The sequence below is a fragment of the Diadema setosum genome, chromosome 13 (genome assembly GCF_964275005.1).
Source record: "Diadema setosum chromosome 13, eeDiaSeto1, whole genome shotgun sequence".
NCBI lineage: Eukaryota > Metazoa > Echinodermata > Echinoidea > Diadematoida > Diadematidae > Diadema > Diadema setosum.
Window position 1 is genome coordinate 17,540,126 of NC_092697.1, and position 14,042 is coordinate 17,554,167.

Sequence of the window (14,042 nt, forward strand, 5' to 3'; positions counted from 1 at the left end):
AAGTATTACAGGCCCTCTCTGACAATGGACTTAAAATCTCTCCTAAGAAATGTAAACTCTTCACCAATGACGTAGACTACATGGGACATAGGATAACTATTAACTCGGACGGTGAGGCTTGTTTTCGACCACTGAACAATAGATGCGCCTCTATACACAACATGACTCGACCCAAGACACCCAGACAAGTTAGACGGTTAATTGGTGCTGTCAATTATGTTGCAGGATTCTTCCCCAAAATACAGTCTATTTTGAAGCCACTACACCAGCTTACCCGAAAGAGTAAGAAATTCAAATGGACTGACGAACATGAACGCGCCTTTAACAAAATCAAAGACCTCATGACCAAACCCCCTATACTACACATGCCTACGAATACCGGACGATTCACACTTTACAGTGACACATCACGGACTGCGACTGGATCTTCCTTGACTCAACAACGGACATGAAAGAGTTATAGGCTATTACTCTAAAGTTCTCCCTGACGCTTGCCACAGGTATAGTGTAACAAAACTAGAATTGTTTGGCCTTTTGATAAACATAACTGCTTTCAAACACTTAATGCGTGGCTGTGAATTCAATGCATATGTTGATCACAGCTCAATTGTTCAGATATTAAAGTCCAAAGATGAACCATCCACCACCCGCCTTCAGAAAATAATCTTGAAATTATCAGAGTACTCCTTTAAGATTCCATACAAGAAGGGTACCGAACTTGTCCTAGCAGATTTTCTGTCTCGCATACCAAGCGACAAACATGCCGAAATAGATCATAGTGCCCATTTCATTTAGTTTAGTTGATAATCATGACCTAGATCATCTTAATCCTATACAACCTGCCGAGCGTCCAGTGACACGCGCCTTTGCTAAAAAGATGGGTATTTCTGTTCCCAATCTTTATCCTGACAGACCCAAAACTAACAACCACAACAATACTGATACTGACACCGCCCCACCCCCTGAACCAATCATCACACCTGCACCCAATAACAATACCCCACATTCGCATGAACCGGCCAATCAGAGATCAGCATTAGACACACCCCCTGACCTGCCCCCAACTACGACACACTTTGCCCCACATGACCATAACAGACCCAACACACAAAAACCAACACCTAAAGCTCCGAAGCAAACAGAACCTAGACTGGTGGACAAACAAAATGAGTCACCGTGTACAGAAACATACAGGGATGTGCCCCCAGACTTGTTTACAGCCCCTAACCCAAACAACATGACATGACAAAGTACTAGACTTGATAAAGAGAAAAATCATCCGTGACTACAACCTGCCCATTGACATACGAAGACTTAAGACAGAACAAGAGACATCTCCATTTTTCAAACCGATCTATGACTTTCTAGCCCATGACATATTACCTATTGACAAAAAGGCAGCGAAAACAATTCAGCTGAAAGCTGAGCAATACATCCTATGTGATGGTGAATTATTCCGCCTTTTCTTTGACAAGACTGACGACTTTAAACTACAACTTGCTGTACCAGAATCACTGACTGATGTTATCATTTCACAATACCATGACAACCTACTTAGCAACCACCAAAGAACAATGCGCACTTATGCGACGTAATTACTATATGCCACAGATGTTTGACAGGGTACAAAACTATGTCAAAGCTTGCCTGAGATGCCTACAGTTCCGTGGCAAACCAGACAAGTTACGCCCATTTCACACTCGTGTACCTGACTCCTATCGACCCTTTGACAGAATAAGCCTTGACTTTAAGACCATGCCTACCTCGGCAACTGGTTTTAGACATTTGATAGTCATTTGTGACGAGATAACCCGCTTTGTTATTTGTGCCCCACTTCGCACTCTCAATGCCGAAACAATTTGTGAGGCATTGATACAAAAGGTTATCTGCATTTTCGGACCCCCTTCCTGCCTTGTGACTGACGCAACAGCCGCTCTCACAGGCAAACTACTGACTACACTGTGTACCGCCCTGAACATTGATAGGAAAGTGATTAGTGTAGCAAACCACGGCAGCTTACAAGTTGAACGCCACATTCGAACACTCTCTGACTTCCTCAAGGTGAACTTGAACCAATTTGGAACAGATTGGGTTCGGTTTATTCCCACTACTTGCTATGCCTACAACTCATTCTCTTCCCCTCATCTAGGTGACCACTGCCCTTACCAACTTGTGTTTGGACGAGACCCCCCAACCATGACTAACTTGACCTTCAACCCAATGTCTGGTCTGACCCAGACTTATGATGAATATGTTTCCCATCTCAAACGGAAATTTGACCAGATCTCTCACACGATGCTTTCGCTCCAAAGGAGAACTCAAGACAAGCAGAATGTCGCCATTACAAATAAACTACGGCAAACTCCTATTTATTCAGTAGGCCAGCTAGTCTATTTGTACAAGCCAACTTCTTCCTCCCTCACTGCAAACTCGAGAAAGATTGCAGCTGCTTGGGTCGGACTTTTAGTTGTGCATGAAGTGCTCGATAGAACCCACTTCATTCTCTCCACTCTCAAAGGTGAAATTCTGCGAGATATCTTTAACTACAACAGGTTGAAACCCTGTCTCATGAAAGCATCGGATGAGAGGAAACCCATCACCCACCTCCAGCGACTGAAAGAGGCACTTGGAAAAACAGTGACCCCTGGAGACGGTGAAACCTCTGACAAACCATCAGTAAATTTTATTGATGAGCATGACCACACCCCTCCTAAATGCACTGCTGATCACATCATGTGCTTTCAGACGACAGACCCAATCCAAACATCTGACAACGTGACATCCATCACCCCTAACAACGGAATAGCCGCCCCAACCCCCCTACGACAAACTGACCTTGAACGACAATTTGACCTTCTAACAACTGCGCCTTCTGACAATGACATGACCCTACACCGAGGACGATTTAAGAACGGGCAATTACAAGTACTGACTTCATTCATTAGGACTCCGACTGACGGTAATAACCCCACAGAGGTTAGATTTTGGTGGAACATAGGACTGTATACAGACACAAGTAACTTGATAAGACAAATTCTGATTGATAGAATCATTCCTGTCACGGGAACACCAAAGAAATATATAAAACGATTATACACATAATTTTCTTGATAAGCTTTATAAGTCTAAAGCTGTATATGATATATTTCTTTGTCATTTCATGATTTGTTGTATTTGTTGCTGAAGTAATATACGTAACTTTCACATTACTAATCTCATTGCCAAAATAATGAGAATATAAGCTTTGGAATCCTTTTTCAAGGCTGTGTAATTGAATGTTATATTATTGTATCAAATTAATTGTCTTGACACTGATTGCAGAAATTTGAGTTTAAACTCATTTTTAATAAACAGACTTGAAAGTGTCTGTTCTTTCGCTTACTTCTATCGTTATCAATTTGGAGAAATTTACTTTCTTATCGAGTGAGGTTTGAGAGTCATATTCTTCTGTGTACATCCTTCACTGAAGTGATAATTCCTAATAGGCCGCACAGATAGCTCTCATACCTCGAGCGCACTCGTTACCTCTCCGCTGATACTCAATTAGATGCTTGGAAATTAGCTTCTGCGAAGTTGACTCAAATTCTTGATTATGATTTGATATATTAATTTTCGCTGATATTTCCTGATTTGCTCTTTTAATCATGAATTCCTATTCATGCATATTTTGTGCTGGTTTAATTTTCCTTGTTTAATAATTGAGCATATTGAAGATATAAATTATAGTCATTGCTCAGTTGTTATTGTTATGGTTGAAGAAATTGACCATTTTAGGATAATTATGTTGAAGAATATTGCATTAGTTTTGGATACTTTATTCACTGTATCTCATTGGAAATAGATCATCATTATGTCATTTAAATGTGTGAGAGTGAATGTGTCAAAGTGATAGTGGGACAGTAATGATTTGAGTTCCACTACCTACCATTCATTTGTTTTTATTTATAATATCTATCATTTTGTTTTCCAACATTCAGATTCTAGAAATTCCAGAAGCCTCTCTTTGTTCTGATTTGTTTGTAATATTTTAACCCCCCAGCCTTGTTTCCTAACAAAAGGGGATGTAATGTATATTTAGGATATTTTGGGGATAACTTCCTGTTCATTAACAACTCAACTTAAATTCCCTTGTTTTTGTAAACTCACCTCAGAATATAACACCAAGATTATTTACTATTGATTTCCTGTCGTTAATACCCTTGTTTGATGTTTACATCAAGGAGTCATTCAATCACCCTTGTAACAACCCTTCTTTGTCCCTGGTTTAATTACCCAAAGATTATATACACACACCTTGTGAACCACCAGACTCTGCCCCTTATCTTATAATACTTCCTCCCCCACAAAAGAATCCCCCTCTTTTAATTGGTCAAACATCACCCCTTAGGACAACCCCTTTGGTCACTCTTTTTAGTTATCCCTTTTTGAATGGTCTTACCAAAATTCTCACCCATCACCCATTGAACATTTCCAAGTTTGGTGTTCTTTCCAAGGCCCCAAGGGAGATCATGATTTCGACATCAGAGAGTCAACCTCTACTTGATATTGCTCTCTCTCCTGCATCTTCATACTTCTATATTTTACTCTGATGTACATACTCGTCATTTAACTTGTCATTGAACTTCATCATGATATTTCTGAACGATTGTGAATAAAAACTTTGCATTGATGAAATGTACCAAAACTGTACCTGAGCTCCTTCATTTCTGCTTCATAATAACATTCCAAATGTAACACCACCCGTTACATTACAATTGTTCCAAAGTTAGTCAACCGTCATGGCTTTGCCTCTTGGGCCAATATTGGCCTAACCCAAGGCTGTGCCTGCTAACTGTAGCTTTCTCTGCAGCCGTGCCAGTCATTGCCAATATTAGCCCAATGTGGGTAGCCGATCAAGATCCACCCTTCATCAGTGATAAAAGTAAGATGGTTACCCAATGTTGTGCCAATGTTCCAAATGTAGCTTACCGATTGCAATCGTGGCGATAATCGCCTACGTTGGCCCAATGTAGGCTGGCAAACCAATATCTACCATAGATTAGTTACAAAAGTAAGACAATGGGCCAATGTTGTTCCATCGTAAGCATACTGACTGCGATCATACCCACAAATCGCCAATGTTGGCCCAACGTAGGATAGCCAACCAGTATCTATTTTGCATCAATGACAAAAGTGAGACGGGTGGTCCAACTTTGTGCCGACGTTATCTTACCGGCTGTGCGAAAACAATAATTGCCAACGTTGGCCCAACGTAGGTTTACCAAATAATTTCCACCTTCCCTCGGGAACGAAAGTAGATCAATGGCCCAACCTTGTACGAACGTTAGCTTATATCCATCTTGCATCAGTGATAAGGTGAAACGGTGGCCCAACGTTGCGCCAACGTTAGTTTACAAACTGCAACCGTACCGACCATCGCCATCGTTGGCCCAACGTAGGATACCCAACTATATCCACTGACCGCAAGTGGCGACCATAAAGACATTGGCCCAACGTTGAGCCAACGTCATCTCACCGGCCGCAACTGCGGCGACCATTGCTGACGTTGGCCCAACGGAGAATTGTTATCTGGGTAGTTAGTCCTTCATCACTGACAGGGTTTTGAAGTTTTTTGAAGGGGGAGGTGAAGCAGAAAGAGAGGCTACATCACTTTATTCATCACTGAATTTGCGCTTCTAACATTTCAACTGTGGAAGTGCAGGATAGAAAGTCGTCTTTTTTTTTGGGGGGGGGGGAGGCTCGGAAGGTTTTTCTCAGTCCGTTACTCCCACCCCATCTTCCCAAACATTCCGCTGATGAACACCCTTTGCTCTGTAGTTAGCTGCATGATCAGGCAAGCCCATGATCATGTGCTAATTTACCACCCTATTCACAACCGAACCGTCTGTGAAAATCCCTTTTACCCCTCCCTTCATGTTTATGCAAATTCATTGAAGCATAAAGGCCATTGTTATCAGCCAAGTTGGGCATGTAGGGAAAGCTAACTGGCTCCTTATTTACTATCTATCTATCCGGGTAAAATGGGAGCATATTTTCAAAGTAAGTTTTCTCGGGCAGGCGTTGATTATTTTTTTTCGCATGGGATATCATATGAAATAAAAAAGAATGAATATTACGGCTACAGTTTTAATTTCTCCAAAAGATTGCTGAAAAAGTCTGAAAAACTCATTCAAAGTCGCCATTTGCTCGTGCAAATGAAAATTTAGTAGCACTACTATCTATTGTCTAACTCAGTCATGCACGAATTTTGAACAATGAGTTGTGTATCAAATGAAAGAAGAGAAGTTTATCTTTCAATCCATGTACATCTCATAAAGCAAATATGTGATTATGATCGCAAAAAAAAAAAAATGCAATGAAACTCGGTTTCGTTTCTTCTGGGACACGCTGTATATATCTATATTTGTTTCAACCGCTATCTTTTTTTCAGGTGAAATTCTTTAGAGAAACTTTGAAATGATACGGAAATCTTATTTCAAGGAGTGGTGGTTAAATGCCAGCAGGAACATGTTTTAACCTTCACTACAGATAACAATCAGCGCATACAAGAATACATTTTAGGTTCATTTGGTCCTATGCATGACGAAATATGACTAAAACTTATTCCCATATACTTATTCCACATGCATGAAATGAAAAGGAAGTCTGTGAGAGAACGATGCAGTGTATGTATTATGTTGTGTAAGTAAATTTCACATAGTTTTGTTAGTTTTTTTTTTGCATGTACATTACAATAGTATATGTATGTATGTGTGTATGTATTGTCGCCCATATATATATGTATATATATATATATATATATATGCTCCATGCTTCGTATCACTTACAGCTATAGTCGCTGTCTTTCGGGGGTTTTGTTCTGTTTTGATTTATTAGATTGTATTCTGTCTTAAAAATTGCTCTGTCTGTTGAAATAGATGACAGAGTCACGATATTGTGAAAATAATACATGTTATTGAAGTCAAGCATTAAGAAGTTACCAGTACTTTATTTTTGTTTCAATTCTTAACGCAGGGAAGGCCTGTCACGATGTACACGTACGCTCCACTGCATTAAAGAAAACGATACCACTTGGCATGGTTTTATTTTATTTATCTATTCATTTTATTCCGTTTTATTTCCACAGGGTAGTCCTTTCAGTTATAAAAAACAAAACAATACAAAATGCAGTACATACAAAGTTGTATACAAAAGTACAGTAAGTCAAAAAAGGGGAAAAACACCACACAGGGCTTACAGACTCAATACAAAAAAAAAAAAAAAAATGTATATGTATGAAATGCTGAATTACAAATAAAAGTATTCACGAAAAGGTCCGGAAAACACTTTCCACCATTTGCAACCCATACAATACATTGAAAGAGCCTATTATGATACCCGTCCGGCTGACACATAAACGAAGTGAATTGCCCATGCGACATCCCAAGATCTATAAAAGGTCTGTATCCCCCCCCCCCCCCCCCGTCTGAAGCGCCCTCCCCGTTAAAAGTGGACAGGCAGAAAACCCATGTGATAACCTATGATGCCCTAAACAACCTTTACTGTCTTTGTACATACCGCATAAAAAAAAAAAAAATATATATATATATATAAGATATATAATCGATTAAAAAATACAATGATACAAGTTACTAGGCAGCCATAATCTGACATACATGTACACGATACAAAAACACTACACTGGCGGCGCACCCCCTTGGCTGACAAGTCATATTTCGGTTACCAACATATAACAAATGACTACAGTGTATTTCACCAACTATGCATGAAAAAATGTGTAACATGTGTCTATCATAAGACATTACTGACAATAAACCAGTTCACAGTTAACTCATGGGCACATTAGCACAAATGACCCCTCCCACCTCTCAATCGATTAGGCACGATAGACGTTTTCACATCAGCCCGATAAAAATTCAAGCTCGAGATATTTTTCGCGATCGCAAATTAGCGCGCTATTTCATTTCCTATTCACATCAGCCCGAAGAGAATTAGCCCGAAATTTTGTCGAGCTAATTCGACAGCGGAGCATGCGCAAACAGTGTCGGGTACACCAGCAGAGCGCGGTCACACACGCTAGGCATGATGGGATGCATCGCGCTAATTTCTTGAGACGATTTTACATTAGGCGTTTTCACATCAGCCCGATAAAAATCCAAGCTCGATATATTTTTCGCGATCGCAAATTAGCGCGCTATTTCATTTCCAATTCACATCAGCCCGAACATTATCAGATAGCGCGCTAGTTTGCATTAATTATCCTGCTATTTCGGAAATTTCCCGAGTTGGACTCGAGAAATTTTCTCGATCAATTAGCGCTCTAATTTGTATTCAAATTATCAGATAGCGCGCTATTTTGTGATCGGGTTAATTTCCTAAGTCAGAAAATAGCGCGCTATTTAGAAACATCGGGCTGATGTGAAAACGCCTACTGGTAACAATAGTTAGGCACCCCACTCGCCCTCAAAGCAGCACGATGCACGAGCACGCCCGCAATTTATGGAATTCACGTTCACTTCAAAGAATTGATGAACCTACGCAGAGCAGGTGACAAGAATGGTCTGTTAATTGACACTTCGGCAGGTATTCATTTCATTGTTTTGTGTTGAGGGCATGGACAAACTTTTTCTACCAACATTGCCAAATACCAGGCTTGCTGTCAGGTGGATGTGCTAAGACAAGCACCTTTACAAAAGTGACATGAATAATCATTACATCGGGGATATTTCTCTGAGTGAATTAAAAAAACCAGCATGCCTGATTGTACAAATGACCTCCTCAGCCCACGCGCAAAATGGAACAGTAAACTTGCTTATGATACTTCAGCAGAAATATGATAAGTTATATAGTATAATGGTTAGCGGTTAGGGAGAGATTTCCCTGTATCCTGATACGCCCAGTGCTACATACACCACTGATTTCACTGTATTTGTTCTCTTATACGTAGCAATCATACTATATCATACAACACATCCTTCCTGGCGTAGACTAGTGTAGGATCAGGATGACTGATTGCCATATACTTGGTGTGGTGGGATAATACGGGGGTGTAGATTGCTCTTTCAATTCAAGGTGAAAAAGAAATGTCAGGCACAATTATAATAGGTAAATAACTGTTTGTTGTCGGTTTTTTTTTTCCCAAAAGAGAGATAGAGTGCTAGATCAGTAGTGAAGTCCCACTTAACTCACAGAGTTCTATTGAAAATTAATGCCCCTAAATCTCTTTCTTGTTGTATTCCTTTCCTGAAGACACAAAGACGGCCGCATGTTATGATGTTATATAAAGTACTAAACGGTGAAAATGAAAATAAATCGACCGTACATTATGTTAAATAAATGTGATGTATTGTCATTGTAAAATTAAGATCTTCCAACTATCTTTCAGGAAGAGGTGAAAATATATACAATGAAGGACTGTTGCTCAGTGACGAGGTGGAAAATCTTCATAACTTTCGCACTAATAATGTCTGTCATAATCATCGTCATTACGACTGCGACAACCCCCACCTATATGTCTGATGACATGTATGCAAAAATGCCTTTAACGACTTTGAGGCAGTCTTTTGGCAGAAGGTGAGTCATTTGCGATCAGCTATCTTTATTTGTCCATTTATACATGTATACGCCTGTGTTCATTATCATAACATTATATGATACATGTATATCATTATATAGTGTATATATCACTGATACCAAGGTCGAAGTCAACGGTGAAATGGCATTACATCAGGGTTGATTATGCATTTGGAGTATACCATATTGGCGAGATTAGCACATACAAGAACATTTTGTTGTAATAAATTGCTTGTACTTATACATATAACATTGATTTATAGCATACTCTTTAACATGGGATTCCCCGTGCAAGAATGAAAAAAAAAAAAGTATAGTTTACCGCTGGAATTAACTAATTAACTAAAACGAAACATTAATGTCATTTTATCATGATACCAATACAACCAATTATATATGTGTGTGTGTGTGTGTGTGTGTGTATTTGTTTGTGTGTGTAAACTCGTCGCTAGGCTATAGTTGATTATAGTGCTTAGTGAGTCATTTCAAAATGAGAAATTATATATTCTCACAAAAAAACTGACATTATAAAAGCTTCGGAAATCACCGTCTGCATTTTTTCTCAGATAAAGCTTTCTGAAGCGTGTTTATAATAAGGGAGTTCACGGTTAGCGCGTGCCTCATTTGACCCCTACGCCACAGACTCTCAAACAACATGGACTTGTGTTGTGATCAAGAATTCCGTGTTGAAGCATGGCATCTTGTATTAAATCAATGCTCACGAAATGCATGGAGAGATTTCGCTAATCAGTGTTGATGAATGAATTACTCACACTTGTACGTTCTAATTCAGTCTAAAACACATACATTGTAATGACATAATTCAGATTCCCAGTTGCCCAAGGATTCTATTCATTTTAAAGTCAGTGGCAAATACACAGACAGTCTCATTTGACCTTTGTTTTGCACATGCGCTAATCACAACCGTGAACTCCCTTATTGCTCCATCGTTTTTAAATGTCGAACTGGATTGGATATGACTTGATCCATGCCCTGGTTTATATATCAGTGTCACACATAATTCAAAATATTTCTCACCTATCATGTCTATTTCTGTGGTAACATTTTGTTTTGAGAGTAAAACAAAAAAAAAAATGTGATTACGAACCGAAGAGCTCGCACCTTTATAATTATGAAATAACAAACTATCAACTATGCAGATAACATTTGCTATTTCCCAAAAATAGTAGAGCAAAAGGCGCTTTGATTAATTGGTTTGTTTTTTATCGTCATCATGCATTGATTGCAAAAAAAAAATGCAATATACAAATGTATCCTTTTTTTCACAAAATGATACCATTTATAGGCATGATAGGAGGAAACTTGCTTACAAAGGGCATAATATTGTACTTGCTTGCACAGCACTTTCGTTTGGCTTGATGTAAGTAGCTTTCATCCTTATTTCAATTGTATTCTACTTTGTGTGTTCCTGTTTCCGATGCAACATATCAAGATTCCAAGTACACTTCAAATAATGCTGCGAGAAATGAACAACTTATACATCTTATCAACAGAATTTGCTTGACGGGAGTGACAGATGACGAAGTTAGCGACTATTTGCCTCAAATCGTTATGGTAAATGCCATGAAGGTCAACACAACGACAAAAGACTTGACAAAAACTCATCACTTGACGTGAGTTTGCCTCCTTGATTTTCATTCAGTATTACCGTGTGCAGTGAGTTTTATAATGTACATGAATGCACATTATTGTATCATCTCCATCATTGCCATCGTTTAAGTTCTATTTTTTACACTCGGAGGGGTTTTCTCAATAGCCCTCCTCCATGATATCCTGTCTATCGCGTCGATGTGGGTGATTTTAGACGCCCTTCTATCTTCTTTGATATTTTCTTCATAGATCTTGCGTTGTATTTGTTTCTCTCAGCAACTGGAAAATTTACTGTTCTCTGAAGCCAATATTTCTTTTCTCTCCTAGCCACATGTCCACACGAACTTAGTCTGCTCTTCCTCATCACCTAACTGCAGTTACACAACTGCACGCTACTCATTTTAACGTTAATGTTTAGTCCAGAATCACACTCTGCCAAGTGCAATTCGAGATTAAATTGTATCCCAGTCTGCTATTTTCTCAAGTGTCTTATGTGACTTGATGTTCTTGTGCTCTATTTTTAAACTTTCTCCTTCAGGACAAATGGCTCACTTACAAAGCGATTGTGGTCTTTTAACAGCGGCTTAGAAGAAGTGATTTACATGTATGGCCATGTTCTTCCAAAGGTCTGGCAAAGAAATGCTACAAACGTCCAGAAATTTAGGTATAAATCACCACTCTGAGACATGTATTCGCAATATGTGCATATGTATTGGATGTATCTGTATATATATATATATATATATATATATATATGAGGGTTTTAGTCCACACGCTCGAGTACATAAAAGATTAAAAGGAGTGTTTGTAATGCATAATCATGATCCAACAACTTGTTATGGTTAGGCCGCTGGGACAAAAATGCATTACAGTAAAAGAATTGTTTTGTAGGGGTTTTGCAGTTACTCAAAATGATAAAGTATTTGACTAATATTCACGAATAGTAAAACAAAACATGCCTATAATATCGATCCCAACCTGTGATATTTCTTTTGTATTTTTAGTGTGTAACTTGAAACATTGCATTATTTTGCAAATATCCTAACAGTAACACTGACCAACGTGGAATAAAACCAGCTATTTCGATATTGTTTAGTACGTTTTGTCATGCTCTGAATATTCCATTTGTTAGTGTTATTTGGAGAAGATACAAGAGGTGGGATCAAACCAGAGCAAATCAAATCAAACAATACCTTTAACGTGTGGCTCTCTAAGCACCAGAAAACTTTTGCAAGTGATTCCTGTCCGCATTGCCCCTTGTATGCCCTATGAAGACTAATTCCTTTGATAGTAGTAGTAGTAGTAGTAGTAGTAGTAGTAAGGTCTTATTTACCCAGGGTAGCCTCCTCAGTGTTGCCACTGCTCTACCGGAGGGCCCTGCTATTATTATTACCCTAGCGTTGCCAGGTACCCATTTATACACCTGGGTCGAGAGGGACACAGTGGGTAAAATCATCTTGTCCAAGGACGTAAGCACTGGGCGGGATTCGAACTCGGGTCCTCCGATCGGGAGTCGGGAGTCTTATCCACTATGCCACAGCGCCCCCGATAGAGTCTTGATAGAGCCTTGACTTAAAGTGAAAACATAGTGTTGGTAAGGGTTTGAGAACCTGTCTGGCACCATTTCATATTTGCTTGCAATATATCGAAAGAGTCTACAAAGAAACTTACCTGGCGATTTGCCGGGATTATGAGTCGTTTTGGAGTATTTTGAGATAAAAAATAAAAGTCGGTAAGCCGACTTTTATTCCAGAAGGATCCAGACTAACTCGGTCTCAGGGAAAACTCGACCCTATTTCAGACAATTTACACGCAGTTCGTGATCGCCATATTCTACTGTATATTAATTGAACAGACAGGAAAGTGCGTGCTAATCCTGTACAAAACAAATGGACAGCGCGCGGTCCTCAAGCGTATTACGCACATCACCTGAGTTGCTGAGACGCGCTGTCTTTGAAGTTGTTGTTGTTGTTGTTGTTTATCAAGCGTCTTTGATTGTGTAAGGTGCTTGATAGGCGCACACTAATTTTGCATGCGCGCCAAAGAGATTTTTTTGATGCGCGCGTTGTGTCAACTCGGACCATTACTGCGAGTACTATACAGTCAGACCGCAACGCTGCTGTTAATGAGCTCAAATAAAAAATTTATCGTACGCGCAGGTTTTTGCGCATGTCCTTCTCAGCACCCGAGATTTTGCGAGATAATTCAGAGACAAAGTGCATGGTCTACGAGATTCACTTATTGACGACACGAATATGTACTATCCGTGACTAATTGACATGGTTTGTGAATATTTGAAATAAATCACACCTTTTAATGCTTACATTATATAAAATGAGCTTTTGATACCATTATTCATATTTCTGCATTATATCAATATTTTCCAAACGACCCTGAGACAAACTAGAACAAGGCTTTCTATTTATTGCCAACCCGACCCGTTCATAGGTTGAATCACCACATGAATGATAGTCAACGTTTTAGATATACATTGTAGTTGTTATAATAGCACAGTAAGAACTGAATTGGTCCCTCGCTTAGAAAACAATAAAAATTGAAAGTCTCGTGGAGTAAAAATCATAGTGTGGCAATTTGAGATACATGAATGATCATGCGCTCCCAGGGTATCATTAGATGAATTACTCAGCGATGTATACAGTGGATAATTAAGGAATAATATATTCTAATACCAAATAGAGAGCCCCAAAGAACTCATGTGCGCAAACTTTGTGCTCGATCTTTTATTATTGATTTGTATGCTATTTATTAATGCACGCTACTCTATCTAGTTGTGCAAACAAAGTTCAAGCCAAAGTTGAGCTGTCGACAGAGTGGAGTGTTGCTCTTGTTGTTTACGT